The sequence below is a fragment of the Pleurodeles waltl genome, chromosome 11 (assembly GCF_031143425.1).
Source record: "Pleurodeles waltl isolate 20211129_DDA chromosome 11, aPleWal1.hap1.20221129, whole genome shotgun sequence".
NCBI classification, from domain to species: Eukaryota; Metazoa; Chordata; class Amphibia; order Caudata; family Salamandridae; genus Pleurodeles; species Pleurodeles waltl.
Window position 1 is genome coordinate 132,293,534 of NC_090450.1, and position 9,249 is coordinate 132,302,782.

The following is a 9,249-nucleotide window of genomic DNA, read 5'->3' on the forward strand; positions in this document are numbered from 1 at the left end:
AGGGGAATGCAAGATGGGGTGACTTGTGGGGCTCTGACCAGGTTCTGTTACCCAGAATCCTTTGCAAACCTCAACATTTGGCTAAAAAACACATTTTCCTCACATTTTGGTGACAGAAAGTTCTGGAATCTGAGAGGATCCAAAAATGTCCTTCCACCCAGCGTTTCCCCTCGTCTCCCGATAAAAATGATACCTCACTTGTGTGGGTAGGCCTAGCGCCCGTGACAGGAAATGCCCCAAAACACAACGTGGACACATCACATTTTTTGAAAGGAAACAGAGGTGTTTTTTGCAAAGTGCCTACCTGTAGATTTTGGCCTCTAGCTCAGCCGGCACCTAGGGAAACCTACCAAACCTGTGCATTTTTTAAAACTAGAGACCTAGGGGAATCCAAGATGGGGTGACTTGTGGGGCTCTGACCAGGTTCAGTTACCCAGAATCCTTTGCAAACCTCAAAATCTGGCTAAAAAAACACATTTTTCTCACATTTCGGTGACAGAAAGTTGTGGAATCTGAAAGGAGCCACAAATTTCCTTCCACCCAGCGTTCCCCCAAGTGTCCCGATAAAAATGATACCTCACTTTTGTGGGTAGGCCTAGCGCTCGGGACGGGAAATGCCCCAAAACACAACGTGGACACATCACATTTTTTGAAAGAAAACAGAGGTGTTTTTTGCAAAGTGCCTACCTGTAGATTTTGGCCTCTAGCTCAGCCGGCACCTAGGGAAACCTACCAAACCTGTGCATTTTTTAAAACTAGAGACCTAGGGGAATCCAAGATGGGGTGACTTGTGGGGCTCTGACCTGGTTCTGTTACCCAGAATCCTTTGCAAACCTCAAAATATGGCAAAAAAAACACGTTTTCCTCACATTTCGGTGACAGAAAGTTGTGGAATCTGAGAGGAGCCACAAATTTCCTTCCACCCAGCGTTCCCCCAAGTCTCCCGATAAAAATGATACCTCACTTGTGTGGGTAGGCCTAGCCCCCGTGACAGGAAAAGCCCCAAAACACAACGTGGACACATCACATTTTTTGAAAGAAAAAAGAGGAGTTTTTTGCAAAGTGCCTACCTGTAGATTTTGGCCCCTAGCTCAGCCGGCACCTGGGGAAACCTACCAAACCTGTGCATTTTTGAAAACTAAAGGCCTAGGGGAATCCAAGATGGGGTGACTTGTGGGGATCTGACCAGGTTCAGTTACCCAGAATCCTTTGCAAAACTCAAAATATGGCAAAAAAAACACGTTTTCCTCACATTTCGGTGACAGAAAGTTGTGGAATCTGAGAGGAGCCACAAATTTCCTTCCACCCAGCGTTCCCCCAAGTCTCCCGATAAAAATGATACCTCACTTGTGTGGGTAGGCCTAGCGCCCGGGACAGGAAATGCCCCAAAACACAACGTGGACACATCACATTTTTTAAAAGAAAATAGAGGTGTTTTTTGCAAAGTGCCTACCTGTAGATTTTGGCCTCTAGCTCAGCCGGCACCTAGGGAAACCTACCAAACCTGTGCATTTTTGAAAACTAGAGACCTAGGGGAATCCAAGATGGGGTGACTTGTGGGGCTCTGACCAGGTTCAGTTACCCAGAATCTTTTGCAAACATCAAAATTTGGCCAAAAAAACACCTTTTCATCTCATTTCGGTGACAAAAAGTTCTGGAATCTGAGAGGAGCCACAAATTTCCTTCCACCCAGTGTTCCCCCAAGTCTCTCGATAAAAATGGTTCCTCACTTGTGTGGGTAGGCCTAGTGCCCATGAAAGGAAATGGCCCAAAACACAACGTGGACACATCACATTTTTTCACAGAAAACAGAGGTGTTTTTCGCAAAGTGCCTACCTGTGGATTTTGGCCTCCAGCTCAGCTGGCCCCAGAGGGGGCAGAAATGGCCTAAAATAAATTTGACCCCCCAACCCCCTGTCGCTCCCCCTGCGTGACATTGGCGCCCCAAAAAAAATCCCCGGTGCCTAGTGGTTTCTGCCCCCTTGGGGGCAGATTGACCTAAATTCGGCCAATCTTCCCCCAAGGGGGGCAGAAATGGTCTAAATACAATTTGCCCACCAGGGGAGCGACTCTTGCCTAATGGGTCGCTCCCCATCTCTAAAAAAACAAACAAACAAAAAAAACACACAAAAAAATAAATTGCCCTGGCGCCAAGAGGTTTCTGCCCCCCCCCGGGGGCAGATCGGCCTAATAACAATAGGCCGATCTGCCCCCAGGGGGGGCAGAAATGGCCTAAAATAAATTTACCCCTCCAAGTCCCCAACCCCCCCTCCCCCCCCCGGGAGCGACCGTTGCCTACGGGGTCGCTCCCCCTGCGTGACATTGGCGCCCCCAAAAAAATCCCCAGTGCCTAGTGGTTTCTGCCATCTTGGGGGCAGATTGACCTAAAATCGGCCAATCTGCCCCCAAGGGGGGCAGAAATGGTCTAAATACAATTTGCCCGCCAGGGGAGCGACCCTTGCCTAATGGGTCGCTCCCCATCTCTAAAAAAACAAACAAAAAAAAAAAAAAAAATGTGCCCTGGCGCCAAGAGGTTTCTGCCCCCCCTGGGGGCAGATCGGCCTATTGTTATTAGGCCGAAATGGCCTAAAATAAATTCCCCCCCCCCCCCCCAACCCCTGCCCCGGGAGCAACCCTTGCCTACGGGGTCGCTCCCCCCCGTGACATTGGCGCCAAAAAACAAATCCCCGGTGCCTAGTGGTTTCTGCCCCCTTGGGGGCAGATTGACCTAAAATCGGCCGATCTGCCCCCAAAGCGGGCAGAAATGGCCTAAATACAATTTGCCCCTCCAGGGGAGCGACCCTTGCCTAAGGGGTCGCTCCCCATCTGTCAAACAACATCAACAACAAAAATCCCCGGGGCCTAGTGGTTTCTGCCCCCCTTGGGGGCAGATCGGCCTAATTAAAATAGGCTGATCTGCCCCCCTGGGGGGCAGAAATGGCCTCAAATAAATTTGCCCCCCAGGGGAACGAATCTTGCCTAAGGGGTCGCTCCCCTTACATGAAATTCACGAACAAAAAAAAAACTCCCTGGTGTCTAGTGGTTTCTGCCATGGCCTCATAAAAATAGGCCAATCTGCCCCCAAGGGGGGCAGAAATAGCCTAAATATAATTTGCCCCCTATGGGAGCGACCCTTGCCTAAGGGGTCGCTCCCCACACCTAAAACAAAAAACTAAACAAAAACTAACAAAAAAATATATATATATATCCCTGGTGCCTAGAGGTGCCTTCAAAAAAATGACCCTCATTGGAAGCGACCCTTGCCCAAGGGGTCGCTCCCTTATGCCAATTTCATTCAAAATAGAAAATGCCTGGTGTGTGTAGTGGGCGTTTTGACAGCTGGATTGCTTTCAATCCGGCTGCCAAAACGCAGCGAGAGACTTCAAAGGGAAGGAAATACATTTCCTTCCCTTTGAAGCCTCTCTCGGCCTCCCCCACGTGATCGGAAATGCTAAGCATTTCTCTTCCGATCGCGCTGGAAGCTGAGCTTCCAGCGCGATGGGGGACGTCACGGGGGTGGGGAAGGGCTTCCCCTTTCATCCCTGCCTTGGGGGGGTTGGGGGGGGAACCCCACAGAGGGAGCGCTAGCGCTCCCTCTGGGCTGTGTGCCCAGGATGTAATGGTTACGTCCTGGGCACAGCAGCACTGTGCCTCAGGACGTAACCATTACGTCCTGGGCACAGAACGGGTTAATTAGTACTAGATAGTTGTAAATGCCGTGCTTACGTACATGCCAACATTTTCAAAATGGGAAGTGGAATATTTTGAAAAAAAAAAAGGGGTGGGGGGCTGTATTTTCCCCATACGCTGATATAGTGCTGGAAAGTAGGTAGAACGAGCCCTACACCTTTACTGCGTAGATAGGTTGCAGCAGCTATTTCTTTGTTAGATCTGAAAGGCAGCCAACAAAGAGAAACATGCTAAATCTGTCGAGATTGCAGAGCTGTGCAGCGCAACACGGAGAGCATGTAATAAAAACCATTTGTTGATGGTGTTAGCACGTCGATCCTTAATAAGTAAACTTACAAGGGGACGCGTATAGGTCGATTAACCTTTTGACTAGTTCAAGATGTTATTACCATTGCTCCAGAACAGATTCAATAACCAATACACAATAATCGTTAATCAAGTCAACAATCAATAATCAATGGAGTCAGTCATTTTCACACACCATGACTTTTCAGCCATGAATAACCACACCGTTAGTAAAAGTTTAGTAAGTTTATTTCCCTTATATTAACAATGCTAAAGTCATGTAGATTATCTCAAAATCAAGACAACGCACTTAGTAATAATACGGATTAACCAAAAGACGCAAGAAGCACAACTTAATTAAAGCTTGAATCACAATACATTCCGAAGCATCAGTGCAAATCATCAGCAAAGTCAACTCTAATGGGGCAACATAATCCATAGAGGTCAGCAAACTAATTTGTCAACCATTTATCTCTGTAGTTGTCAATAGTCATGTAGATAACCTCAACTAATCCAAATTAGCATCAGCATGTGGGGCTTCATGCAAAACAATTAAGAACATCTACCTAAGGAAAACTATCAAAACAGTGCAGTTGGTACCTAGAAAGAAAAGGCATAATAATACAATTCAGTCATAAAGTCATATCTACCTATCCACGGTATGGGTCAGCAAACAGAATCAGTCTTCCTCCACAGGTCATCAGTCGATCAGGAAAGCATCAAGCTCTCAGTCAGAGAGTATGAGCCTACTGACATAATTTTGAGTCTCTTCTTCTCAGTATTGCATCTCATAACGGGGTAAGATCTGCCTGAATCTGATCTGAAGTCTTTACCCTCTGTCACATTGTTATATCAAAGTCACCCAAACTATCCCCTAATTCCAAATTGGCCAATTAATCGTACGTTATTACTCTACCCAATAGTAATTCTATACCAAATCTATGAATTCTAATATTTCGCCTTTCACACAACGTTGATTGGTCCCCTTTATGATGTTCACATCATCCGACTCGTCAGGTATCGAATTTATTGCCTCTTCCTCTCCAGTCAGTGTCTTCATTGTTCGCGTCCTGCGAAAGAACCTCTTGCACACATTACATACAGTCTGATATATTCTAAGGACACTGTCTCCTGTTGGTCGGTTCTCACGGAAATCTTCTGTTAAGCATTTTATTAAACAATGAGCATTTCACAGTTAGTTCACTCTGTCAGCACTTTCTATTAAACACTAAGAAATACAGCTTCTGCATGAGGCCTGGCAAAACTAGGCCAAGACACCCGCTAAGTTAAGGCCTAAAATTAATAGCTAGAGCATACTTCAAAACCCTAAATATGACATATTACTACATTAATCTAATCCATTTTCAATATTACATACGTATTAATCATTAATTAGTACAATTCGTGAACACTGGGGGCCATTCTTCGAGGTCACATTTTCAAACGTGTGCATTATTTTCCTACTTTATTCATTTTCTACATAATTCATTATTCAAAATACATAAACACTCATTAATAATTTCTAATTAAGACATCTGCTTCATGTTGGACTTTTGCTTATGCAGGGTCATCTTTTTGCCTCCTGCCTCCTATTTTTTTCTCACCTGTCGCTGTTGGCTTTTGAACTCTGAGCACTTTCCCACTGCTAACCAGTGCTAAAGTGCATATGCTCTCCGTGTAAATTGTATGTAATTGGTTTATCCATGACTGGCCTATTTGATTTACTAGTAAGTCCCTAGTAAGGTGCACTAGAGGTGCCAGGGCCTGTAAATCAAATGCTACTAGTGGGCCTGCAGCACTGGTTGTGCCACCCACATAAGTAGCTCTGTAATCAGGTCTCTGACCTGCCACTGCAGTGTCTGTGTGTGTATTTTTACACTGTAAATTCGACTTGGCAAGTGTACCCACTTGCCAGGCCTAAACCTTCCCTTTTCTTACATGTAAGGCACCCCTAAGGTAGGCCCTAGGTAGCCCCAAGGGCAGGGTGCAGTGTATGGATAAGGTAGGACATATAGTAATGTGATTTATATGTCCTGACAGTGAAATACTGCCAACTTCTTTTTTAACTGTTGCAAGGCCTGTCTCTCTCATAGGATAATATGGGGGCTACCTTTAAATATGATTAAAGTGTAGATTCCCCTAGAGAGTAGATGGACATATGGAGTTTGGGGTCCCTGAACTCACAATTTAAAAATACATCTTTTTGTAAAGTTGATTTTAAGATTGTGCGTTTGAAAATGCCATTTTTAGAAAATGAGCATTTTCTTGCTTAAACCATTCTGTGACTCTGCCGTGTTTGTGGATTCCCTGTCTGGGTCAGTTTGACAGTTGGGTTGTTTTTCATCTCACACTAGAAAGTGACGCAAAGGGGTCTGGGGTGTAACCTGCATTTCCTGATTAGCCATCTCTGCTAGGAGGGAGGGGTGGAGTGGTCACTCTCATCTGAAAGGACTGTGCCTGCCTCTGACAATGCCGGCTCCAACCCCCTGCTGTGTGTCTGATGCCTTGCCTGGGCAAGACAGGATTTCACAAGTAGGTGTGAATCCCCTTTGAAGAAAGGTGACTTCAAAGACTAAAATGGGTATAAGAAGGGAACCCAAATCTACAGACTTTAGAAACACTTCTGGAACCAAGAGGAACCTCTGCCTGGAGAAGAGCTGATAGCTGAGGAAGAAGTGCTGCCCTGCCTGTGACTGTGCTTTGTGGAGCTTTCCTGCAGTGCTGCTTCTGCCAGAGTAAGAGGGCAAAGACTGGACTTTGGGTGCCTTCCATCTTGTGAAGAAATCTCCAAGGGCTTGAGTTAGAGCTTGCCTCCTGTTGTTTGAAGTCTCAGGGACAGCAAAGACTTCTCTCTGCCAGCACCTGGAGTCTCTGGAGAGACTCCTGCCCCGACAAGTGGTGCCCTATCCAGTCCCTGGGCCTTTGAAAGGAAAGCTGGTGGAATCCAAGGAAATCGACTACGGATGACTCCGGACCGACGCCGCTGCTGAATCCGGTAACGCCGCCTGCACCTGACGCCGTGACCATCGCTGGAACGCGATGCTCTTCGCAGGCCCGATGGCGCAGCAGCCCCGCTGAAGTCCGCGACACCATGGAAGTCGCCGCACCACGTCGTGACCGACGCCGCTCGAAGTGCACAGATTCAACGTTTCGCACAGACGCCGCGATCCCCGACTTCGCGCATCGGCTTATTTTCACTCTTCACCAAAGGTACTGTACTTGGGGGTCTACACGACTCCATGTCCGGCGCCGCTGGTGTCGGCTTGTTGGGAACGACTCCGTCACGACGCCGTGTTAACATCTCATCGAAGCATTTTTGTTTCTAAGCGCTATTTTTGAGTTTAATCTAAAAAAATTCATGACTTGTGTATGTCGGATTTTTGTCGTTTTGGTCTTGTTTTGTTTAGATAAATATTTCCTATTTTTCTAAACCGGTGTTGTGTCATTTTGTAGTGTTTTCATTAAGTTACTGTGTGTGTTGGTACAAATACTTTACACCAGCGCTCTGAAGTTAAGCCTACTGCTCTGCCAAGCTACCAAGGGGGTAAGCAGGGGTTAGCTGTGGGTGATTCTCTTTTACCCTGACTAGAGTGAGGGTCCTTGCTTGAACAGGGGGTAACCTGACTGTCAACCAAAGACCCCATTTCTAACATTGGTGATCAGCGGTTGGGATTTGGACTTGTATTTGTACTTGACATACAGTGATTAAGTGTACACTATTATTTTGAGTGCAGACCACTACGTGACCACATACTGCTTGTCTTGAGATTTTAGCTTTTTCTCTTTTTGGTGATTTTTCCCTACGTCCACGTTGTTTTTCTTCGCTGATCTTTGATTGACTTTGAACTTCATTTGGGAACTTGTTTCTGCATTTGGAACTTTGCACTCTTTTAACCTTTCATCATGTCTCAACTTGGAGATGCATCAGTTGAAGCTGTTTTTGACCTGAAGCAATTGGATAGTTATAACAAGGCTCAGCTAAAGCAGTTTTGTAAAAATTTTGGTTGTCCCATTAAGAGCTCTTCCAAGAAGGATGAGCTGAAAAAGGCACTGAGGGCCTGGGGGACAACCAGAAGTACTGGAGGGCACACTGAGGATGAGGAGGAGGATGAGAAGGGAGGGCAATCAGTACATAATGGTATAGTGGGGGGACCTGTTATTCCCAGGGAAAGAATCTCTAGGGCAGGTAGCAGTGTATCCTCCAAAGGTCTGACGCTTGAAGAATTGCAGGACAGACAGGCAGAGAGGGCATACCAATTGGAGCTACAGAAGCTCAATCTGGAGAAAGGAAGAGATGAGAGAAGAGCAGTCCTTGAGGAAAGGAGGATGATTTATGCTTACGAGCTTAAATTGAAAGAGCTGGAAGTCATGAGGGCTGAGTCCAGCTGGAATGGTGGCAGCAACAATTTGATATCCAGTACTGCTGAAGAAGTGCACGTGCCCAGAGATGTGGTGCCCTACTTGAAGGAGGGAGTTAACACACACCAGGAGGTTCAGGGGTATGAGATAGCTCCAGTGGCGCACAGGGTCCCTGAGGTGGATTGGGGAACTGGCACGGGGAGTCATATTCCTACTAGTGGGAAGGACACTCTACTGACTCTTGGTGAGAGTAACAGGGAGAGGGGTTCCCCCCAGGTAAACGTCCTGGTTATGGAATGTGAAGACATCCCAGAAGAGTGTGGGTTGAATGTCAGGGACAGTCAGGTACTGTCTCACCAGTCTCAGGAGGGTGATGTGGGGTGCTTTTTCAAAGCAGAGTCACTGGATGGTTGGGTGAAGGGTACTTTGGTTAATTCATGTGAGGGGCTGAGTGATGTAATTGCTGGAGAGCATATGTCTAGTCCTTATTTTCCAGAGCTACGCCAACACCAGGTGGAGTGTGAGTTCTCTGACCCCAAGGAGCTTACAATGGAGGCAGACTTCTGGGTGAGTACCAGAGAGCCTGAAGAGGCATTTGGGGGTGCTCCTGAGAGGAGTGGTCTAGGTAGTTCCCAACCAGGTGAGGTAGGGAAGAATTGTAGTGTCCCAGGTAGGTCCCAGTGTAGTGGGATGGGTGAGGGACCCCATTTCCAGTCTCAGAGGAGAGGGAATGGGGATGGGTTGAGGCCCAAGGTGCCCGAGATCCGGTCCCAGGTGCTGGAGGGTTCCATGAGGGAACACCAGGAGGGGAGCCTAGCCTGTACCATAGGGCCATCTGTTGAGGGAGACCCCACAGTGTCAGGAGAACTTGGGGGGCGGCTGTAGCCAGCGTCCCACCAGTTCTGGTGTCTGGCA